The 24,709-nt window shown below is 38.9% G+C and overlaps 1 long non-coding RNA gene across 1 annotated transcript in view; it reads left to right on the top strand.

The window, feature by feature from the left end:
* LOC101124124 (uncharacterized) overlaps positions 1-23,662 on the top strand; it is a 50,065-nt gene extending 26,403 nt beyond the window's left edge. Inside the window, exons 2-4 of the long non-coding RNA XR_002007276.4 lie at positions 9,213-9,330; positions 12,358-12,525; positions 23,087-23,662. This is a non-coding gene — a long non-coding RNA (uncharacterized lncRNA). The remainder of the gene's footprint in view (positions 1-9,212; positions 9,331-12,357; positions 12,526-23,086) is intronic.
* The last annotated feature ends 1,047 nt before the right edge of the window (positions 23,663-24,709 follow it).

Raw genomic sequence — 24,709 nt, 5'->3', positions numbered from 1 at the left:
TGCTATGTGGTCAGATGCACCGTTCCATCATATTTCTTAGAATTTCATTGAACAAAACTGACATGGGATAAATGTAAGGCCTCGGGAATACAAAACTATTAGAGCTTCACATGTAGGACTTTAATATAGATTCGTCAAAGTGATCCAACTTAGCTCCCAAGTGTTCACGACACTCATTTAAGAAAAGAAAGGAAAGCTGTCAGTTCAGGTGGAAAGTCACAGAGAACATTTGTGAATGGTAGGAGACAACAACTAGACTGAAATCAGCTTAGAACTTTCCAAGTCCTCCATCTCCCCTCAGTTCATGCCCTCTCTGATGTCTTTTCTCTTGTTCTTTCTCCATCTTTGACAGTTTTGTATATCATTTAATTAGCTATTAAGGAAAAGTTTTAAAGATCATCAATCAACTTTCTCAATATTAAAATAAAAGATATAATATACTGTTTTCAGAAAGGCAATGGACTGCTTAAAATTGAGGGCTCTGTAGTCTGACAGCCTCCAAAAGCCCCAGTCATTTCTGGTGATATGATTTGAAGAAGTTAATGGACTTCCTTTAGCCTTAGTTTTTTACCCGTATGTTAAAAGGAGACAATAATATTACCTACTTCCTAGGTACTTTAGCACATATAGTAAGCATTCAATAAGTGATAGCTGTCATCATCATCATCACCAACACTATCATCAACAATTTATCCTTCTAGAAAAAAATATCTTTTTTGAGAAATGTAGAAGTCGAGAAAGTCTCCATGAGGGCATAGGATGATTTATTAATTATATATATGATATATAAAATCTGCTACAAAAAGATGTGATCAGCAGAGTTTTTTTTTAACTTTAAGTAAAATAAGAACTTTACTTAAGTTCTAGGATACATGTGCAGAACATGCAGGTTTGTTACATAGGTATACAAGTGCCAAGGTGGTTTGCTGCACCTATCAACCTGTCATGCATTAGGTATTTGTCCTAATGCTTTCCCTCCCCTTGCCCCCATCCCCCAATAGGCCCTGGTACATGATGTTCCCCTCTCTGTGTCCATGTGTTCTCATTGTTCAACTCCCACTTATGAGTGAGAACGTGCGGTGTTTGGTTTTCTGTTCCTGTGTTAGTTTGCTGAGAATGATGGCTTCCAGCTTCATCCATGTCCTTGCAAAGGACATGAACTCATCTCTTTTTATGGCTGCATAGTATTCCATGGTGTATATGTGCCATATTTTCTTTATCCAATCTATCATTGGTGGGCATTTGGGTTGGTTCCAAGTCTTTGCTATTGTAAATAGTGCTGCAGTAAACATACGTGTGCATGTGTCTTTATAGTAGAATGATTTATAATCTTTTGGGTATATACCCAGTAATGGGATTGCTGGGTCAAATGGTATTTCTGGTTCTAGATCTTTGAGGAAGCGCCACAGTGTCTTCCACAATGGTTGAGCTAATTTCCACTCCCACCTACAGTGTAAAAGCGCTCCTATTTCTCCACAGCTTTGCCAGCATCTGTTGTATCCTGACTTTTTAATAATCTCCATTCTAACTGGTGTGAGATGGAATTTCATTGTAGTTTCGATTTGCATTTCTCTAATGACCAGTGATGATAAGCATTTTTCATGTGTTTGTAGGCCATATAAATGTCTTCTTTTGAGAAGTATCTGTTCATATCCTGCGCCTGCTTTTTGATGAGATTGTTTGTTTTTTCTTGTAAATTTGTTTAAGCTCCTTGTAGATTCTGGATATTAGATTTTTGTCAGATGGGTAGATTGCAAAAATTTTCTTCCTTTCTGCAGGAGAGGTTTTTAGACACAGGTCTGATAAGATTCTTCTTGTTTTAAGATCCATTAGCTCTTGCTATTAATGCAAAGGAATGTGCAGGATGTCTTGGAACATTTTATTTCAGCCAAGCAAACACAGCATGGGCACTGTTGCACATAAGGAGAAATAAACATGTTTACGCAATGCTCCAGGTTTTCAGAAGTGCTTTTAGTCATATTTTTCTTCATTAGCATTAGCCTGAAGCCCTTAGCATGAGCCCTGTGTGAACCCATGTGTAAATGTACAGATCCCCTTCCTGTACTCCTCTATAACCCCTTGTTCTGCTTATTGTCCACACATCTCTCTATATCCACATGCCTCTTTTCTCTATCTCTGCCCCTGGAGAGCTGACCTGCACCAACCAGCTACCTTGTTCTTTGGCTTCATTGGGATTTATGATTAGGATGCGTCAGTACTGTGAGGTTGGGGTATCTATTCCTTAGGCTCACGCTGTCAGCATGCTGTCCGTTAGCTGTTTCCCTCCCTAAGGTAGCCTTTCCATTAAGGAATGCAACCCAGCTTCCATTGACTGCTCCATCCTTTTCCCTTTGGTTCCAAGAGTGATAATAACTCCCTGCTTGCGAACCCTGCACTGCCCCCAGCCCTGGCAGTGCAGGGGCTGCCTGATTCCTTGCTGATTTCCCTAAATCCTTGCCCACACATTTGTGAAGAGTCTATTAAACTCCCCTCAGCAGTTTACTTTGAGTGGGCTGTTTTCTGCTGGGTTTCTTATCTATTCCCTACATATAGCTTAGTCTTATACACTACAGACAGAAAATTGACAGAAAATTCTGATAGATAAACATTTCTTCCACTTCAACACATTAAAAAACACCAATGAAACAAAAAAGGTATTTTTTCTAAGTCTTATTGCCATAATTAGTAACTGTTTTTCTACTTATTTTAAATAACATACACCAATAGCAGAAATGCAGTATTAACAGAAATCTATGTGAAAGGGAAATTTACTCATGATTTTATGACCCCACACACTAAACTTCTTTTATTTTTTTAGGTTGTGTACTTATAGAAAAGGTACATTTTCTTTTATTTTTTATTTAACATAACGTTATATCATGAATTTCCCCAGATGCTTATAATTTTAAATGTTTTTTATTATTCCATTGAGAACATACAGTGTACCTTTGACATTTTTCTTCTTGTGTATCATGAAGGTTGCAAATTATTTTTATTTAGGGATTGTTATGAAATTTTATATAGAGCCATATATGTTTCTTTGGAAAAGCGTTCAAAGAATTCATTATTGGATTCAGATCTCATAATTGGAAACAAATTCACACATATCATAGTCTTTAATTAGCACATGCCAAACTTTCTCTCTTTTTACTGTTGGAAGTAACTTCGTTGATGTTATGTTTTTATGCTCCTGGAAGTGGATCTCCTTATAACCTTTTTGCCTGATCTCACACCCCTTTAGATTTTGTTGAAACAATTCTACTACACAATTATAAGTGCAAAGTAGGGAAAAGAATTTCTGAAACATAGGCCAAAAAAGCTCAAATGTGAACTGAGAGAAAACAAAAGAAAAAAAGCATTTTTTGCAGAGAATAAATTTTAGTAACTTTTAGTATAGAGCACTGTATTAGTCTGTTTTCACGCTGCTAATAAATACATACTTGAGCCTGGGTAATTTATAAAGAAAAAGAGGTTTAACGGACTCACAGTTTCACATGGCTAGGGAGGCCTCACAATCATGGCAGAAGGCGAAAGAGCAAAGGCATGTCTTACATGGCAGCAGACAATAGAGTGTGTACAGGGGAACTGACCTTTATAAAACCATCAGATCTTGTGAGATTTATTGGCTATCATGAGAACAGCAGTGGGTAAAAACCCACCCCCATGATTCAATTACTTCCCACTGGGTCCTTCCTATGACACGTGGGGATTATGGGAGCTACAATTCAAGATGAGATTTGGGTGGGGACACAGCCAAACCATATCAAGCATATAGGTAAAAATATGGCCAGATTAATTCCCTCTGCTGGGTTGACTCACAAGCTATTTGTGTCTTTGTAGAAGACCTGTCTCTATGCAAACTTCTAAGTTGGGACAAGGCTTCACAATGGTGCAAAATCCCAAACTGATTCTCATACATTTTTCTACTAAGTAAATATATTCCTGAATTTATCAGGAATAAACAAATTTTCTACTAAGTAAACATATTCTGAATTTCTGAGAAATTCTGAAATCACCCCCGAGTTGTCTAAAATGAAGCAACAAATTGGGACCATGTTTCTTTAAATATATAATTAAAACTTATTTGCAGCTGGGTGTGGTAGCTCATACTTGTAATCTCAGCACTTTGGAAAGCTGAGATGGGAGGATCACTTGTGCTCAGGAGTTCAAGACAAGCTTGGGTAGTGAGACTGCATCTCTACAAACAATTTAAGATATTAGCCAGGAATGGTGGTGTGTGCCTATAGTTTCAGTTACTTGGTAGGCTGAGGTGGAAGATTGTTTGAGCCCAAGAGTTGGAGCCTGAAGTGAGCTATGATTGTTCCACTGCACACCAGCCTGAGCAATAGAGACCCCATTTCTAAAAAAAAAAAGCAAAACCAAACTTATTTGTAATAACATATTCTTATTGATTAGTTTGCTACATGTCTTAAAACAATAACCACAAATGTAACTATTATTGTTTAGATTCTATATTGTCTAGAGTATTGCTATTCAAGGAATGGTCTGTAGACCAGCAGCATTGACATCACCTGAGAACTCTATAGAAATGCAGAATATCAGGTCCTACACAGATTTCTAAATCAAAATATGCATTTTAACTAGATTCCCAGGTGATCTGTTTGCACATTAAAATTTAAGAAGCACTGAATGTATTCATATTTATCTAATAAATGTGTTTCCTACTTATTTTCAGACATTTGGATCATAGATGCCTAAAGGGATTTTAGAAATGATCTAACCCTGCATTTCTTCCCCCTGTGTATTCCATGGACAATCATTGCATAGAATGTCAGTAGGGGTTATGCTGAAAAAGTGCAGGAAATGGTACTGGTTAAATAATGCAAACAGTTTTCTTATTACTGGTTTCTCAGAATCGTTAATAAGCTAATTTGCATTGTGACTCTCCAGGGAAGGGGGATGAGATATAAAACAGTGAATGTATTGCAAAACATGTAAACATAGGACATTATTTTCACCAGATATCTTACAGGACTAGTATACCTATCTTAGTCTGTTTGGGCTGCTACAACATAACACCTTAGACTGGGTCACTTATAAGTCATAGAAATTTATTTCTCACAGTTCTGGAGGTTGGAAAGTCCAAGAACAAGGCGTCAGCAGATTTGGTGTCTGGTTAGGGACCTCTGCTTCCAAGAGGCAACTTATTGCTGTGTCCTCACATGACAGAAGGATGGAAGGACAAAAGGGCAAAAAGGATCAAACAGGATCCCTTAAGTTCTTTTATAAGGGCACGAATTTCATTCAAGAGAGTGTAATCCTCATGACTTAATTACCTTCTAAAGTCCTCACCTTTTAATACTATTGCACTGGGGATTAAGTTTCAATGTATGAGTTTTGAAGGCACACATACATTTTAACCATAGCAGTACCCTTTGATACATTTTGAAAAGTATTCAGTTAATATGAATATCTCATTTAACAGACTCATATTTTTAAATTTCATCTTATTATTTGACAAATATAAGGTAATCTATTCTAACTTCTTGTCGATTTTTAATAGGAATGTGACTGCTGCTGCACTGGTTGTAAAAATAGACCCAAACTGTAATGTGTTATTCATATGAGTCCAGGGGTTTTCTAGGGTGACAAAGTAAGAGAAAGTAAGCAGGTGTCAAGTACTGTGAATGTCTGGGATCTTATCCTACTTGCAAGCCTACTACAGGTTAGCCCATAATAGTTTCATGGAAGTTGGCAGAAGACATGAAATTCTTGGGTCAGAGACAAATGACTTTATTACTCCTGCCATAGCAAGCAACATAAGCTTCATGTTTATGTCAGTTCCCCCAAGTCGCCCAAGTCCCACAGGAGCAATATGGATTGTCCCTGGTGAGTGCTGCTCATGGAGAGAGCTTATGCCAAAGCTAAGGATGCTGGAGCTTAGAGAACTCACAACTTTTTAAATTAGCTGGAAGCATAGCTGCCTTTTGCCCCATAGGGAGATATCATCTTTATTATATGGTACAGTAAACAAATCTGTCCTTTGCTTCCAAGGGAGACCCTATCTATCTTTCAAGTTTGTTCACTACACAAACTTTCTTGAAAAGACAGCCCAGAACAAAGGGATTCGATGCCTTTTTTTAATAGCCTTGAGTCAAGAATTGCAGGGATTGAGTGCTTTTGCTCATAGGGTGTGCAAAACAACAGCAACAACAACAACAAAACAAAAAAACCTGAGAGACCCATGGAGAATTGTATCCCAAATTTTCTGGGGGTGAGAAAGGGAGTAGGTGTTCTACTGCATGAAGTTATTCAGTAATTCAGACTGATAGTGAGTCTACCATGTTCAACATGTGGCTTCTAAAGTCACTCTGGCTGTGTGTGTTGAGGTGGGGGTGTTCATCATTCCTGACTGTTGGAAGGGCAAGAGTTTGGCAGTGCATACATGTGAGGTTTTATGAGCCAGGTTTGGAAGTGGTGCATACCACTTGCTAACACTCTATTCCCTAGAACATGGCCACATGGCCACACCTCATTGCACAGGAGAAGGGGAAATGTAGCTTAGCTTTGTGCACAGGAGGAAGGGGAGAACAGGTTTTGAAGGCCACTCTACAGTCTCTACAACATTGCCAATTTTGGGTGACTTAGCTATTAGTTTCTCTGTCTTCATCTCAGGTAAAAAGGTGTAAATGTACACATAAATGCCTTGGGGTGGGGCTTTATATCTCACAGTGTCACAGAATTTGGGGACTAGAAGGGCCCTTATAATCATTAGTTCCAGCCATCTTTCCCTCCTTTCACCTCCAGTCATTTTAGAGGGCAAGAAGAAACGGAAACTCAGAGAAGTTAAATGGCATAGCTTCATAGCTTACTAAACACAGCTGGTTAGTCAGCTGAGTTGAGATTTTCAGATCTCTGTTCCACTACATTTTGACCTAGATCAAACTTGCAAGCTCACAGGACCATTTTGTATTTTAAATTATCATTCCCCAACTACCTGTTTTTTATTTTGGGATTTTTTTTTTTTTTTTCGAGATAGGGTCTCGTTTTGTCACCTAGGCTGGAGTGCAGTGGCACAAACACGGTTCACTGCAGTCTTGACCTCCCGGGCTCAAGCGATTCTCTTGCCTCAGCCCCCCAAGTAGCTGGGCCTACAGGCATGTACCACCATACTCAGCTAATTTTTTTTTTTTTTTTTTTTTTTTTTGTAGAGACAAGGTTTCACCATGTTGCCCAGGTAGTTCAAACTCCTGGGCTGAAGTGATCCATGCATCAGGGCTTCCCACAGTGCTGAGATTACAAGCGTGAGCCACTGCTCTGGGCCTATATTTGAAAGTTTGAGTTTCGAGATTTCTTAAATCTTCAAAAATCTATGTATATTGTTTATTCATTTAGGATTATTGAACCCTATTATGGCAGACACTATTCTAGTTGCTGGGAATACAGCTGTGGATGGGCAAGGCAAGGTCCCTGTTCTTATGGAGCTAGCACTGAGGTGAGATTCCGGAATATTTAGAATATGATTGACTTTTCAACATGAGAGACATAATGGCTAGTTTATGATATAAATGGTTACATATGAATTCCAAAAACTTATACTTATTGTCAGCTTAAGTCAGATAGCATAGACCTTAACAGCTTTTAAGTTTCTTTACAACTGGTTTATAGCAAGATTCCCTTTGTATTTAATATAACTAACCTTTCAAAATAAGCCCTATGCATTACTTCTATTACAAATGAGTTATTATTATTATTTTATTGTTGCCTTTAGGTTAACAGGTTTTATTATGTTAAAGACAGCTTTATTTCAAGTCTCAAAACAGATTGGAACATTTTTAACAGAAATCTCATTCGCATGTTTTGATTTATCAAAGCATTTTATGTTTACTTAAAAGAATTCTTTCTGTTCCCTAGAGAAGTCCATAATGTACTCAGTACAAATTGAACATCAGAAATATAATGTAGTCAAATGACAGAATAAAATTCAAGAGAAACTGCTGAAGCTTTGCTCTTTAAAAGAAAAATCTGTATTTCTGTGTTACATTGTGGGTATATATTATGGAAATATCTGAAAGATACACAGCACCCATGCACAAAAATATTGTTTATGAACAAGTATATATAATGCAGTTTATTGAAAAAGAGTTCAATTTAAAGTAATAGTGCATGAAATAAGCATAGTGTGGCATGTTGCAAAGTGGTCTGAATCGCAAGTCTCAAGAATCAGGATCTAATCTTGACGGTGCTTAAAAAATTACACAATATAAATATTTGCATAGCATTTTATGGCATAAAAAGCTTTTTTTTTTTTTCATTTAACAATAGCTAGCATTACTGAGCACTTACCATGTACCAGACATGGTGATGTTATTAATTCCTACAACACCTCTATGAGGTAAGTGTCTACTCCCTCTTCAACACTCCACTCCCCAACCCTACCCTCCTTGACCCTCCCGAGGAAATCAGGACTCCCCTCTTCCCAAGCAGTGATACTGAACAGTGCCACTGTCTGCCACCCATACGTGGTTCCCTCCTTCCAGGACTCAGTTCTGGTATAGAGTGCTGACTAGTTGGTGGATAGTGAAGGCCAACTAGGTACACAGCCATATTATTAATTATTATTATTATTATTATTATTTACATTAAAACTTTTTTTTTTTTGAGATGGATTCTCACTCTGTCACCCAGGCTGGAGTGCAGTGGTGCAATCTCAGCTCATTGCAACCTCCACCTCCCAGGCTCAAGCAATTCTCCTGCCTCAGCCTCCCGAGTAGCTATGATTACAGGTGCATGCCACCAAGCCTGGCTAATTTTTTGTATTTTTAGTAGAGACGGGGTTAGCCAGGATGGTCTCACCGCATTAAACCACCACATTAGCCAGGATGGTCTCAATCTCCTGACCTCGTGATCCGCCTGCCTCGGCCTCCCAAAGTGCTGGGATTACAGGTGTGAGCCACCACACCCAGCCTAAAACATTTTTTTAAATGAAGGAGTCTTGCTATGTTGTCCAGTCTGATCTGGAACTCAGGGGCTCAAGCAATCCTCCCACCTCAGCCTCCGCAGGAGCTGGGACTACACAGATGCACCATCATGTCTGGCTCTTTTTGAAAATTTCTGTGTCTCACCAGGGTCAACAGGAGAATTAAGCAGGCCCAGAGTTCCCCCAAAGTTCTCAGGCATTCATCCTTAAGTTACATATTTTACAGACCTCCCCAAATCCCCTTTTTATTATCTCTTTTGACTTCACCCAGGTGCAAGCCCAGAGGCAGTCTATACCCCAACTCAACTGGCTGGTCCTCAGTGCTGCCTGCTTCTGTGCCCAACTTAGAACTACGCATCTGCTGCCTCTTGGTAACATGTCATTATAAGGTAGGGAGTGGGTTTCAGTTCTTGGTCACACTATTATTATTAGAGACACAGAATCTCACTCTGTTGCCCAGGCTAGAGTGCTTTGGTGAGATCACAGTTCACTGCAGCCTCAACCTCCTGGGCCCAAGTGTTCCTCCTGCCTCAGCCCCCCAAGTAGCTGGGACTACGGGTGCGCTACCACGTCTGGCTAATTGTTTTTTTTTTTTGGTAGAGATGGGCTTTCACTATGTCGCACAGGCTGGTCTTGAACTCCTGGGCTCAAGTGATCCGCCTCAGCCTCCCAAAGTGCTGGGATTTGAGCCATCGCCTTGGTCACATTATTGACAACAGTGCAGCCTTTCCTGGGAGGCAACCCCAATTCTATTTTGTTTATATTTTTTGTTTGTTTACAAGTGCTTGCAAAATGTTTTTATTTTCTTGATCTAAATTGTGCAAAGATTGAAGTATTTACCTCCCATTGTATCTTCACTTTCCTTTTTCTCCCATCTGTAATGTTTACTGGATGCTAGCCTGATATTCTTCACTTCTGTCCACTTAATTCTCAATTACCATTGAACCTCTTTTTCTGTTTTTTTTTTTTTGCCTTTGGTAAGTGCGATCATACTACATTGATTCTAAGATGCATGTTTTTCACATTTTAATGTCTCTGAAATCAGCCTGCATTTCACAGTGGTTGACATCTTACAATAAATTCTAGGACTTAAAAAAGTTGTTAGTAGAACATAAAATAATTGTGCATTTTAAACAGCCCAGGGCTTCTTGGATTTGATGGAATAAAGCTAATGCAATCATAACAAAGTCTGCAGTTTAAAGAGGCCAGTTGACTTGCCCAAGATCATGCACTGGGACAAGGTGAAGCTGAACAGGACTCATCCTCAAGCAGGCTGACTTCAGAGCCCTTGCTTTGTGCTCTGTACTATAGTGGGAAAAGTGACATTTGGAGAGGCAAGGGCACTGTGCTGCCATGTGACAGCATCAGAATTTGAATCCAGAGCCCTTTCTCACTACTATATTTGGTTCTGTGACCTCAAGGATACAGGAATTTGGTCTAGAAAATCTCTAAGGTTTCTGATTTGAAATAAAGCCAGTTTTATTTTTTAATGCATAAATATTTTAAAAATACATTTTCTAGTACAGATAATGTACACAGCCCAATTTAAATGAAAAATTTAAAAATTTAAACTTAAAAAATAAATTAAATGTAAATTAAAAATTTAAAAAGTAGCAAAGGAAAATAAGGAAAAGTAATTTTTCCACCTTGTGCCCCAGCCACCACTCACTCCTACTCCCTAGAGATAAACACTGCTGCAACTCTTTTGTGCACGTTCTAGAGGCATTCTATGAATATAAAGCGAATATGTACATATGGCATTTTAAAGTTATCAACCATATGTTCACACTGGTATCTCTAAGCTCAATCAGTCCCATAACATGTCTCATTCTAGTTTTCTCCCACTCCAAATTTGTGACTCCCATCTTCAAAATTTTCCTCAATACATTTTCTTATTTGATCAATTCCCATGTGCATAAACAATCTCTTGGGCCATTGTCCTTCTCTTTTGGGGATGTCCCTGGCATCTTGCTTGGCTCTGGCACCCCATGCTAACCTGCTGCCCCCTCTGCCCCTTCCCCATGTGAATGCCCTTCCCATCCACACTGGGCTCAGACACAGAGTTGGCAGATAAAATATAGGACATCCAATTAAATTTGAATTTCAAATAAACGGTAATTATTTTATATAGGTATGTCTCAAATATTGCATGGGATATACTTGTACTAAAAATTATTCACTGTTTATCTGAAATTCAAACTTAACAGGGCTTCCTGTATTTTTATTTGCTAAATCTGGCAACCTTACATGCTGGGCCACCCATCACCACCATACCTTAGCACAGAACCCTCTTCATCTTACTGGAGTTTTAACGTGTGAAACTGAGCAGCCCTCCTCCCCGCTGTGTCTTGCTCGGCCCTGATGAATAGCTTTTGGGCTGAAGTGTTAGGGAAGGGATTGAAAGGACAGGGAAAGGGACAAGGAGAAAGTGGGAAGGGTAAGAAGGAAAGAAGGAAGGAGACAAGAAGAAAAGTGAGAGGAAGAGGAAGAATGCATTACATTTTTAAAATCTAGATTTATGAAAATGCCGTTTTTTAACCTCACCTAAACTGTATACAGTGTAGTGGCTTTAAAACCCCACAGAGCCAGGCAGATCGCTAGATATCAGGAGTCTGAGAACAGCCAGGGCAAGACGATGAAACCTCATCTCTACAAGAAATACAAAAATTCACCATGCGTGATGGCTCATGCCTGTAGTCCCAGCTACTTGGGGGACTGAGGCAGGAGGATTGCATGGGTCTAGGAGGTGGAGGCTGCAGTGAACAACTATCTCACCACTGTACTCCAGCCTGGGTGACCCAGTGAGACCCTGTCTAAAAATAAATAATAATAATAAATAAATTAAACCCCACATGGACAAAAATGCCACCTAAAGTCAAGGAATATGAAATTATAACAAGCCTAACTCAGTGAATACTAAGTTACTAAGTCCATAGAAACTATACTGGTGAGGTAAGTTTGAAAATTTGGGAGGATTATGAAGGTCTGTTTTAGGCAAAATTTATTGATGTTTACTACCTCCTTACTCAGAAAAACAAACAAACAAAAAAAACCCCTGAAAAACAACAATCTCTTATGTAGAAAAAAAAATCTTGGGAGAACTAGCCTTCTTTTGATGATTGCAATGTGGGAACATACGCAGTATAAATAACATAGAAAGACTTTAAAGTCTCCTCATGCAAACCTTGCCCACTTTGTAAGTTGAATATTACCTTTCAGAAAGGAGTAAAAATGAAACGTTGGGTTTAAATGATTCCTTTGGTCAAAAGCAGCATCTTGGCTTTTTACATACTTATTACCTATAGATAAAACAATTAATTTCAAAGCACAGGTATATTCAAAGTAAATGCTTTTCCAGGGTGATTTTGTTTTTGTTTTTTAATTTTTTGGTTTTGTTTGTTTTCTTTTTGTTCTAGCCCGAAGTGGACAAAAGCAAGTGAAGGCATTGAAACAAATCATTCAAAGTCGGAAACAGGGTTTGATGGGACATCTATAGCATGTAGAAATATTTATGAAAAATGGGGAAAAGCCTGCCGGGAGCACAGTGGGGCGATTCCTTATAAAATCACTTGGAAGTGCTGGGGGTAAGTGATGTAAGCATGAGGGAGGCTGGAACTCGCTTGAAAAGGCATACAAGGCAAGATGCGTGCGGACAGATCACACGCTTCCAGGCATTATCTTGCATGTAGAAAAGTGGGATGCTCATTTTGTGCCTCCCTCAGAGGAGATATCTGAGCACATGCAAGTATCTGGATATCACCTTCTGGGCCACAGTGAGGAACTCAAGGAGTTGAAATGGTTTCTGGAGAAAAAGAAATGCTCAGAGGTACAAGATTTTCCTTTAAACTCCACCCTCATATTTCTGTGCTGTGGGTACTTTGGACCCTGATGGAAAGGAAATAGCTGGGAGCTTCCTCTGCCCTGTCCTCTGTCTCAAGACATCTGTGGAGGAAAGAGGAGTGTGAGGTAAAAGAGTGTGGACTTTCAAGCCCAACAGAATCTGACTTCCAAGTTTTGTTTCCTACTTACTAGTTGACCTAGGGCAGAGGGCAGGTTACTTAATTCTTTTTTTTTTCTTTTCTTTTCTTTTTTTGAGATGGAATCTCGCTCTGTCGCCTGGGCTGGAGTGCAGTGGCGCGATCTCGGCTCACTGCAAGCTCCGCCTCCTGGGTTCACGCCATTCTCCTGCCTCAGCCTCCCCAGTAGCTGGGACTACAGGCGCCCACAACCACGCCTGGCTAATTTTTTGTATTTTTAGTAGAGACGGGGTTTCACCGTGCTAGCCAGGATGGTCTCGATCTCCTGACCTCGTGATCCACCCACCTCAGCCTCCCAAAGTGCTGGGATTACAGGCGTGAGCCACCGCGCGTGGCCACTTAATTCTTCAATAAGTGTTTCTTCTTCTGTTAATACTACCCTGCTATGTTATTGAGGTGTTCAAGAGAGAAAATAAGACAGTGTTTCTGAAAGTGTGGTTCCTGGGCCAGCAGCATCAGCCTATCAAGGGACCTTGTTAGAAACGCAAATTATTGGCCCCACTTTAAACCTATAGAATCAGAATCACTGAGTCTATGGTTTAATGAGCCCTCCAGATGATTCCAGTGCATTCTAAAATTTGAGTTGAGGACTACTGTAAAAGGAAAAGCCACTGGCAGAGAGCTGATGAACAAAAATGGTAACTGTCCTTTTTTTTTTTTCTTTTTTTTCTTTTTTTTTTTTTGAGACAGAGTTTCACTCTGTTGCCAGGCTGGAGTACAGTGGCACGATCTTGGCTCACTGCAACCTCCACCTCCCAGGTTCAAGAGATACTCCTGCCTCAGCCTCCTGAGTAGCTGGGACTACAGCCACGTGCCACCACACCCATCTAATTTTTGTATTTTTAGTAGAGATTGAGTTTCACCATGTTGGCCAGGCCAGGATGGTCTCTATCTCTTGACCTCATGATCCACCCGCCTTGGCCTCTCAAAGTGCTGGGACTGCAGGTGTGAGCTACAGCGCCCAGCCGGTAACTGCCCTTCTAAGCATGCTCCTTCTTCATTTGCTGTCTTCTCCTATTTATATGACTTTCCCTCTATTTTTTATTATTAGAATATATTAATGTTGTCCTCTATCTTCTGTTGTAAAGAGAGAGTGGCTGAGAGCAGACCTTGGGGAGAGGCTGGGCTGCCACAATTAGACTCGTGCCTCAGGGACCCCAACACTCACTTCATGATGCTTTATAAGTCTCCAGGATTCCCGTGAAATACCACCCTCACTGGACCCATGCACAAACCCACTAACTTCTGGAAACTCCAAAGGAGAGGAGAAGACAATGTATAGTGAAATTTTTCTTTGTCTGGCAAGCCCTATTTGGATTTGTGACATTTTCTTTCTCTCCAGTCTATCCTCCTCACTGCAGTCAGATCATTTCCTAAATAAAAAATATCTGATCCTCTCATTACTAAAATACTCTGTAACCTCCCTAAGATTTTGCCCATAATATTAGGTAAAACTCCTTACCGTAACATGTAAAGCCCTTCTCAATCTGGTCTTGAAAGACCTCTTCAGCCTTGTTCTACTTGTCCCTGTTTACTGCTGCTATAACAGAATACCACAGATTAGGTAATTTATACAAATGAAACTTTATTTGGCTCATGGTACTGGAGGCTGGGAAGTCCAAGAGCATGGTGCTGACTTCTGGTGAGGGCCTTCATGCCACATTATCCCATGGCAGAGAGCAAGCAAGCATGTGGGACAGAAGGAAGTGGGGCCACACTTACCCTTTTATCAAGAACCCACTCCCTCAATAACTAAACAGCTCCCAAGATAACAGCATTACTCCATTCATGAGGATGTAGCCCTCTTGGCCTAATCACCTCTTAAAGGCTTCACCTCTTAATAGTGTTATAATGGCCACTAAGTCTCTAACACATGAACTTTGTGGAGAACAAACTCAAACCACAACAAGCGTCATTGCCCATTTCCTGCCATCTTTCCTCTTCCCATTCCCAACACACATGGGTACACATGCACATGCATGACTTGTCCCTGTGAGAAAGCAAGTGGTGAGCAAAACACCACTGGTGGATGTTACCCTTGAGCTAGTCATGAGGAAAACAGAGCAAGTATTCCAGGCAAGAGGAACAGAGATGTGAAACAGCATGGGGAACTATGATGTGGCATTATGGGGAGTTTTTTTTCTTCCTGAAAGTGAAATTTATGAGGTAAGGTGTAAAGACAGGTGGTGCTGGAAAAGAAGGCTCAGGTCAGGCCTGGGAAAGTCTTTAGTGATATGCTAACCAAGGTGCCCAGCAAAAACCAAACAGCATACTCATATGCAAGTTTCAACACATTGCAGATTGTCTAGTAGTTATATTAGATTCTTTTTGTTCAGGTCTTGAATAAAAGTAGGCATATTATCTTTGTCAAATAGCTGAAGAAACTGAGACTCAGAAGGTAAATCATTGACTCATGGGATGCTTCCACTATCAAATGCTGAGGATATGATCCACAGCATCCTATCCTCAGCCATCACTATGCTCCCAATCACGACACCGTTCTGAAGCCAGGGCTTTCCCTGGCTCTATAAAAACTAGCAATTCACTTCAAATCTGGACTACAGCTCTAGATCTGACTCAAATCCTCTTCATGGAGGTCCTCAATTTAGATGAATTGCTTTTTTAACCTTAAGATATTTGTTTCCTTATACTTGGTGTCTTAATTGTTTGTTATTATTTATTCCTTAACAACACTGGCTGGGAATATTCTGAGATTTGGGCAATTAGTTTTTCTGTAGACTCCCTTGATAAATTCGTGGTGGAGAGCCTCTTCTGTCTGCATAACTAGTATCAATATCCACAAAGACCCTTTATGCAATTTGTCAGCTCTGTAAGTGTCAATTTCGTAGAATGGGTGTCTTTAGTGGCCTCCACTTAGGTTTGAAAAAATTTTAACGAATGCCTTTACTTCTGAATTCTTTCCTGAAAAATATGTGGCAAAAAAATCTTGAAAATAATATTTTGTTCTTTAAGAGTTGGGCTATTGTTCCCTCTCCTTCAGGAACTGGTTTACAAAACTTATATCCAAGGAAGCACAGTGAAACCTTAAAGTGTAGAAAAAACCCCAGAGGAATCAGTGTGTCAAACTGCAAACTAGACTTATTTGAAGTCACCATAACAATGACAAAATTAATATATTAATAGCAACCCCAAGGCTGATAAGTTATTTTAGTAAAGTGTCTAAAATTTTGAAGGATTGCTTTTCCCTGATGGAAAAATGATTATATACACCTTAGGGAGAAAAAGGTCGATTAATTGCCTCCATTTGAACATTATCAATACTAAGACATACATTAAATTAGAAAAAGTTTTAAATTAATTAACTTCAGCCTGCTAAATTCTCAAACTTTTATGTCCTTCGAAAGCAAAGATTACGGTTGTATTCCTTGAAATTATACAGAGCTCTCTCTACAGTAGTGAACCTAAAAATAATTGTTGAATCAATGAATGAAACATTATTAAATCAGATCAATCAACCTAAAAATAATGTTCATAAACATGTCATCATGTTTCATTGTGCACTACGTATTTTGGAACATTGTTTCCATTTAAAATTGGTTAAAATAATTTGTACTTCTAGATTTTTTTTTTCAAATAAAGTAGCAATTGTGCAAAATAGCATAATTCCAGAAATAGTCATTGCAGCATAGCTTGCAATAGTGTAAGATTGAAAGCAATCTAAAGTCCATCAATAGAGAACCACTTATTTCTGTACAATGGAATACTATGCAACCATTACAAAAAATTGGCATCCCTATATATCTGATTGGTTTATACGGCTAAGATAATTTTATTCCTTTTGGCCTGTGATTGATCTAAGAGTGGGCATGTGACTCAGCTCTTGCCAGTGAAGTGTAATGGGAGGGCTAGCAGGGAGGGGTTTCTTTCCTGAACAATAATGCAAACTTGATTGAGGAGGGGGCCTCTTAATCACCTCTCTCCATCCATGTAGATAATGCCTAAAGGTGCAATAGGCTTTTACAATTGCAAGCAAGAAGATAAAAGCCAACTTTCAAGAATGGTAGCATGAGAAAACAAGATCCAGGTCCCTGATTCATTCCTGAACTGCTGACTCAATGCCAGCAACCACTGACTTCAGGGATTCTGTTGTAAGAGAAGAATAAAATGCCTATTTGTTTGAATCTCTGTAAGTCAGGCTTTCTGTTATCTGCACCTTGATTAAAGAACTCTGTTCCATAGTCGCAATCTCTACTAAGAAAAGATCATTGCTAGTATTATATCCTTCACTGCAAGATAGGAACTGCAGAATTTAAGGAAATAGGTAAGGAATCTCTTTTAAAAGACAAGTAAATGAAAGTATAGAGCAATATCTACATGTTATTTTTGTATTAACAAGTGATTAAATAATATATTCATATTTTCTTGTATCTGCATAAAGAAACACCTTAAAGGACACACACATACACACACACACACACACACACACACACACACACAAACTAAATAAGGAGCAGGGCAGGGGGAAACAGGATGAATTGGGAATGAAATTCCCTAATTGTGTGGGAATTAGGAATAAAAAGTAAACAGGAAATAGAGAAGTAAACTCATTACAAAAAAATTGAAATTTGTGCTTACAGAAAATACTTTTTTGATAAAACTACATTTTAGTTCTTTTTATGCTATTTACTGACTCTGATTTTGGTCAAATCACCTAAATTCTCAGGGTCTAATTTTCTTACCTATGAGATGAGAAGTCATTAGTTTTCTAATTAGACCTTTTTCATTTCGAAAGCTATACAACTCTATGATGTATCACTCAATTATGTCATCCTATACAATGTTAAATAGTTACATTTAATAACCAGAATTATTCAAGTTAAATAATTCCAATTTGAAGTTCTTATCTGGACAACTTTATAATGAGTTGGTGGTGGTGCATTTGGAGACAGCCTGGGAATGGGTCACATTAAACATTTCTGACTGTTTCCATTACGAAATGTTAAAACTATTCATACCACTTAATACTTCAACCTTGATACTTCAACCCTTGTCTGCCATTTCTGATTTCTTTTACTCTGCTTGACTTTTTCTTTTCTCCATAGCACTTGTGTCTTCTAACATCCCCAATAATTAACCTATTAATTATGCATTATGTAAGTGATCTCTCTCACCACACTACAAACTTCATGAGGGTGGGGAATCTTTGCTTTGTGCATATCAAGTACTTGGCACAGAGTAAGCGCTCAACAAGTATTTGCTGAATGAGTGAATGAATGAAGTCATGGTAGTGCACCAGATCCCTTTGAATGTCTAAACAAGCTTTTACCACCGTGTGGGAAGAGCAGTTTGAAAGATAGCAAATCATCAGTTTTCACATTTGGATGGTTGAATGGTTTGTTAGGAAAATACACAGAATCATAGTTTACGTTTTCCTGGCTCATCTTTTATAACAGAAACTTACGAAGTAAAAGTAGGCATCTTAAGGACTCAATACAAGAAAGCAAATCTAGATATTTATTAAAAATAGAGTAGCCTGTCATTAAATTAGTGTTAACCTAAGCATGCTTGGGTGCCTAGACTGTGTAGACCTGAGAATAGGCCACTTTCAGGCTTTTACTTCTAGGTTTCAGAACTGAAGAGCTCTCACTCTTAAACAGAGAAACTTAGTCCTTCTGTTTTTTTGGGGTCTCAGTTCAGGTTTCTAAGAAAGGTGTCCTAGTTTGAAATGTACACCCCAGCTTTGCTGCTCCCCTGCCTGCCTCGGCTGCAGCTCTTTCTCAGCTTGTCCTTCTTGGTGGCTGAGTGCTGGACTGCTCTGATGCCTGCTGGCTCTTGATGTCCCCTCTGGCTGCCCAGGCAGTTGTGCTGACCTTCTGTACCTTGAACGTGATTGAGGTGACTGCGTTCCCCACTGTGATCCGGGTAGTGCCTTCTCCCTCTTATATCCCCTGTTCAGTGGCAATGGGACAGGGAGAGGGCCACTCAGCAGAGTTGCTGGAATCTTCGGTTGTTTTTCTTTCAGATTTGCAATGTAGTTTTCATCTTCCCAGGGCATAGAAACACTTTCTCTAGGTTAATGTAGATTCTAGTAATGTCTGCTCTGTATCATGAACCACTGCTCTTGCTCCCTTCAAACAGTTACTGAGGTTGCCCTCACTTATGAATTTCTCTCTTCTCTCACACAGGCTTCTTGGTTGCCATCTATAACGTTGCTTCCATAGTCCCCTATATATGATGTCAGGCATACATGTCTGTATATCTGAAGTACAACAGTGGACAGGATTAAAATTATTTTCCATCCAACTTCTATGTTCTGTGAAAATTCAGGGAATATAGTTGATGTGTGTTGGTAGAGGGGCCAGGAAGGAGAAGGGCAACTCCCAATTCAACATGTTACTGCGAGGGAGACATATTGACCTGGGTTTGGAGCTTGGTTCTACCTTTTGTTCATTCTGTGACCTTTGGCAATTTACCTGATCTCTCTGCAACTCATTTTTTTTCACTTCCAAAATGTGCATAATGATAATACTTACCTCGTGGAGTTATTTAATGATTAAGTATGCTAAGGGTATGCGGGGCACTTTAAACAGGACCTAAATAGGCTCTCAAATGTTGGTACATATAATAATTAACATAGTCATTCTAATTCCCTCTTCCTTCTTCTTTATAATCATCCTCACAATCAGCACCATCACTACCACTACTATCACCATCTCATCATTACCATTTTGAATCTAGCTGGGACTTCTGTAACACTTCTGGGATTTCTACCAAAACTCAATTTTTTTCATCATCCCAATAGAGCAAACACAGCATTTAGTTTCTTTTGGGGGAAAAGTTTATAACTTTCGTGATAGTTAATATTAGGTGTCAACTTGACTGGGTTGAGGGGTGCCTAGATGGCTGGTGAAGTATTGTTTCTGGGTGTGTCCGTGAGGGTGTTGCCAGAGGAGACTGACATGGAGTCCGTGGACCGGGAGAGGAAGACCCACCCTAAACGTTGAGTGCACACCATCCAATTGGCTGCCATCGTGGCGCGAACAAAGCAGGCTGAAGAAGGGGATAAGCAGCTTGCTGTGTCTTCTCTGGCTAGCTCTCTCTTCCCATGGCCTGCAGGAGGCTTGCTTCCTCTCTTGCCCTTGGACATCAGACTCCAAGTTTTTCAGCCTTTGGACTCTGGGACTTGGACCAGTGGCCACCTGGGAGCTCTCAGTCCTTCAGCCACAGACTAAGGGCTGCACTGTTGGCTTTCCCGGTTTTGAGGCTTTTGGACTTGGATTGAGCCAGGCTACTAGCTTCTCTGTTTCCCTAGCTTGCAGATGGCCTGTAATGGGACTTCGCCTTATAATAGTTTGAGTCAATTCTCTCTAATAAACTCCTCTTTACATATATATCCTATTGGTTCTGTCCCTCTGGAGAACCCTGACTAATATACTTCCTAAAACTCAATTGTTGATTGATTTAAAATTTTAAAACTTAAAAGAATGTAACACAGAGAATTGCTTATTATAGCTTATCACTCTAATATTGAGACCAAGATTTTCTTTTCAAAAGATATCCTACCTAGAAGATAGTCTTAAACTTTAATCATGAAAGTCAACATCTAGAATTAAAGAAAATCACACAGAAAACATGAAATTTATTGTATTACAAAACCCCTATCCTGGAAAGAAACACCTCTAATGATACCTGTCTTCCCTGCCTACCATCCAAGCCCCATGCTTTATGTCCAAACACTAGGGGGATAAAAAGTTGATTTTCAGGCACAATTCCTCAAATTAAAATACTAAGTATTGTCTACGAATTTAAAAAATCTCTCTGTTTTTCTACATGGAAGAGATATGATATGTGGTTATATTGAGAACATTTATAAAACTTTAGACAGAATTATTTGGAAGGTGGTCTCACTGAGAAATATTAGAAAGGGTACAATCTGCCAAAATAATTCTCTGAGAAAGTGGAAATCAATAAATTGAAACAGAGAAAAGTGGACATAAATTTGGAACCCAAATTTTGAGATTTATCTTCTAGGAGACAGAACTGGGTGAAATAGACAACCATTTTTCCTTGTTATATTTTGATAGTTTAATATAACCTTGAATTATTTTTTGTAGACTCTGGGTCATTGCTTCTTGTATTTGTGTGTGTATGTGTACACACACATATTTGTCGTTTTAAAAAAGAGGGCTTCCTGCTTTTTATTGAGGGGTACTGAAAATTAAGCTTTTTTCTTTTTTCTTTTGAAATGATTTTAAATTTATAGAAAAGATGCAGAAGCAATACAAAGATCTCTCAATCTTGATAGTACTCCTCAATCAAGTTCCCAAATATTCTTTTAGTGTATTTATTTTACCATTCTCTCTGTCTCTCTTTCTCTCTATACACACAAACAACACACAATATACATAATATGTGCATATTACTATACACTTTTCTGAAGCATTGGAGAGTAAGTTTCAGACATGATATCTTATTACTTTCAATGTGTATTTCCTAAAAACAAGGACACTCTCCTATGTAATCACAATCAAATCTTTAAAATTAGGGAATTTACAATGATAAAATACTGCCATCTAATCCATAGACCCCATTCAAATTTTGCCAATTATAATAACATTGTTTATGAAGTCCAGGAGTTGTTATGTTTCTTCAGTTTTCTTCAATATGGAAAAGTTCCTCAGTCTTTTTTTTTTTTTGAGACGGAGTCTCACTCTGTCACCCAGGCTGGAGTGCAGTGGCACAATCTCGGCTCACTGCAAGCTCGCCTCCCAGGTTCACGCCATTCTCCTGCCTCAGCCTCCCAAGTAGCTGGGACTACAGGTGCCCGCCACCACGCCTGGCTAACTTTTTTGTATTTTTAGTAGAGATGGGGTTTCACCATGTTAGCCAGGATAGTCTTGATCTCCTGACCTTGTGATCTGCCCGCCTCGGCCTCCCAAAGTGCTGGGATTACAGGCATGAGCGACCACGCCCGGCACCTCAGACTTTCCTTGTCTTTATTACCTTGGTATTCTTAGAGAATATAGGTCAATTATTTTGCAGAATGTTCTAGAATTTAGTTTCATCTCATGTTTTCTTGTGATTTATACATTGTATGAGGAAGTACCATGAATTGATGTTGTGTTCTTAGTACATCATTTCTGCAGGTATGTAATGTCCATTGTCTCATTCTTGGTGCTGTTTAAGTCTTATCACTTTGTTTAGATGGTATTTTCTAGGTTTAGAATATTTAATATATGTTTTATACATATTAAGTAATAAATAAGTAATTTGTGGGGAATAGTTTGAGACTATAAATATCTTCTTTCTCGTTGAGCTTTCACCCACTAGTTTTACCATCCTTTGATGACTCTTGCCTACATAAATTATTTCTATAATGGGTGGTAAATGGTGATTTTGTATAATCTATCATTCCTTTTACATGTATATCATTCTACTATAAGGTAGAGCTATCTGTCCATCTATCTATCTATCCATCTATTCATCCATTCATCCATCCATATATCATTTATCTTATCTATCTGCCTACCATGTATACCAGTATTGGCTCAGAATCTTCTTTTACTCAATGAGTTACACTCCAATATTATAATTACAATACTTGATGATCAAGTTGTCCCAGGCTTTGCTAATAAAAGCCCTTTCAAGCTGGCTTTTTTGTCCCTTTGACTTGTCCTCACAATTCTTTGAACGTGCTTTTACTTTCTGGCACAAGATGTTCCAGGCTCATTTTGTTGTTTCCCTGCCCTAGTCCTTGATTCAGTCACTTACCGAGGACCTTTGGTTTTCCCTTAGTAGCGAATGCTACTTTGAAATCAACACCTGAGTACCCTGGATATTTATTTCTATCAGGGTGTCATTGCATCTAGGCCCTTTTTGCAGATAGAGCCAGAAAAGATGTGCATGTATACACACACCCACTCATGCACACCTACAGCTCTATCTATTTCTGTTTATGTATATTTAAAAACCATGATTCCACACTGACACTTTCAATTCCAATTCAGTACTGCAGGTTTAATTGCAGCATTCATCTTTCTATATTTGTAATTTCTTCTCCAAAGGTGAGAAACCTGCTTGCCATTATCATCGATTTATTCATTTATTTGTTCAACACCCCTAAGTAGTCAATATTTTGATTTCACAGGCTTCTTCATCAGCCCTAACCCTGCCAACCACTCCTGCCTCACTGAATGTGCCAACGGATTGCTCAGCTCCAACCAAGGAAAAGAAGAAGGAAGTTGGATACTTTATACCCTCTACATTGTCCATTAGCAACACAACCTAGAGCTAGGATGGAGAAAGAAAATGCCAAAATGCTAATGAAAAATGTTCAGATGTATCACATATTAAGCATACATGATCTCAAATATTTTGCCTGATTTATGCTATGCATGCTATTTTCCATGTTGTGTAGGCTCTGGTGCTAGTCTACATTTATAGAAATCTCCATCAGCTGTACAAATGGCAATTTAAATACATTTAACTATGTGCTAATAATCTCATAATACAATTTATCATGTATGATTGGCAGAAGAAATTATTTGGGGCAAAAGCTATGATTGTATTGTTGTAAGTTATTATGAATGCTGGGCAGTGTAGGGCATGGCACTTGCTACCACCTCCCAGAAATGTGTAAGGGCTGTTGAAGGTGCCTTGTTCTTCTTTCTTCTTCAATATAAGCAAAGCTATTTATATCATAAAGCTGAAACTTGAAATTCCACCCTTGCCTATTCTTTTTCCTCAGAAAGATGTCTTTCTTTCTAAGAATATATTGCGCTTAAGGATAGGAGGTGTCTCCTTTGGACATCTATGTGCCAAATATGCGTTGTAAATTACTTTTGTTTCTCTTAATAATCAGGGGTGAAGTTCTCAACAGTATTTGCTGAGGATGGTACAAGATTTAAGAAGAAAACATATTTTTACATCTTTCCCTTTCCATTTCTTTCTTTTTTTTTTTTTTTTTTTTTTTGAGCCGGAGTCTTGTTCTGTCACCCAGGCTGGAGTGCAGTGGTGCTATCTCAATTCACTGCAAGCTCCGCCTCCCAGGTTCACGCCATTCTCCTGCCTCAGCCTCCCGAGTAGCTGGGACTACAGGCGCCCGCCACGACGCCGGCTTATTTTTTTGTATTTTTAGTAGAGACGGGGTTTCGCCGTGTTAGCCAGGATAGTCTCGATCTCCTGACCTCGTGATCCGCCCGCCTCGGCCTCCCAAAGTGCTGGGATTACAGGCTTGAGCCACCGCGCCCAGCCTCCATTTCTTCATTTTAGAATGATACTATCAGGGAAATAAAGATGAAACATAGAAACTCTGGTGAATAATTAAGATCATACACACAAGCATATCCATGAAGTAAAATATTTTCTGCAGACCTCCCCTCACCTTTCCAAATCATAGTCATAAAATACTGAAAATCTTAAGAATGTTAAAATGATATGATGACCAGAGGCCTCGAAGTAAATAGCCACTTTATGGAAGACATTACATAATTCTGTTGACAAAATTCATATTTATATGTTCATAGTCTTTGATGACTGAATAATTACATTGAACTAGTTTCATCTTACAGTATAGTGTTGTCTTTTTAACTATTATTAAGAATCTATTTCAAGGAAATATATGAATGATTCCACATCCTCACATTCATTGAATACTATTTTTCTTTTTGGTAGTTAAATCTTTTCAAACAAACTGAGTCCTCAGAACAGGAATGACAATTATCATGAGTTTGTTATTCTAATGCTTGACTTTTCTTTTCTTTTCTTTTCT

Source organism: Gorilla gorilla, chromosome 13, assembly GCF_029281585.2.
Source record: "Gorilla gorilla gorilla isolate KB3781 chromosome 13, NHGRI_mGorGor1-v2.1_pri, whole genome shotgun sequence".
Taxonomy (NCBI): Eukaryota; Metazoa; Chordata; class Mammalia; order Primates; family Hominidae; genus Gorilla; species Gorilla gorilla.
This window is presented reverse-complemented; position numbering and strand designations above follow the sequence as displayed.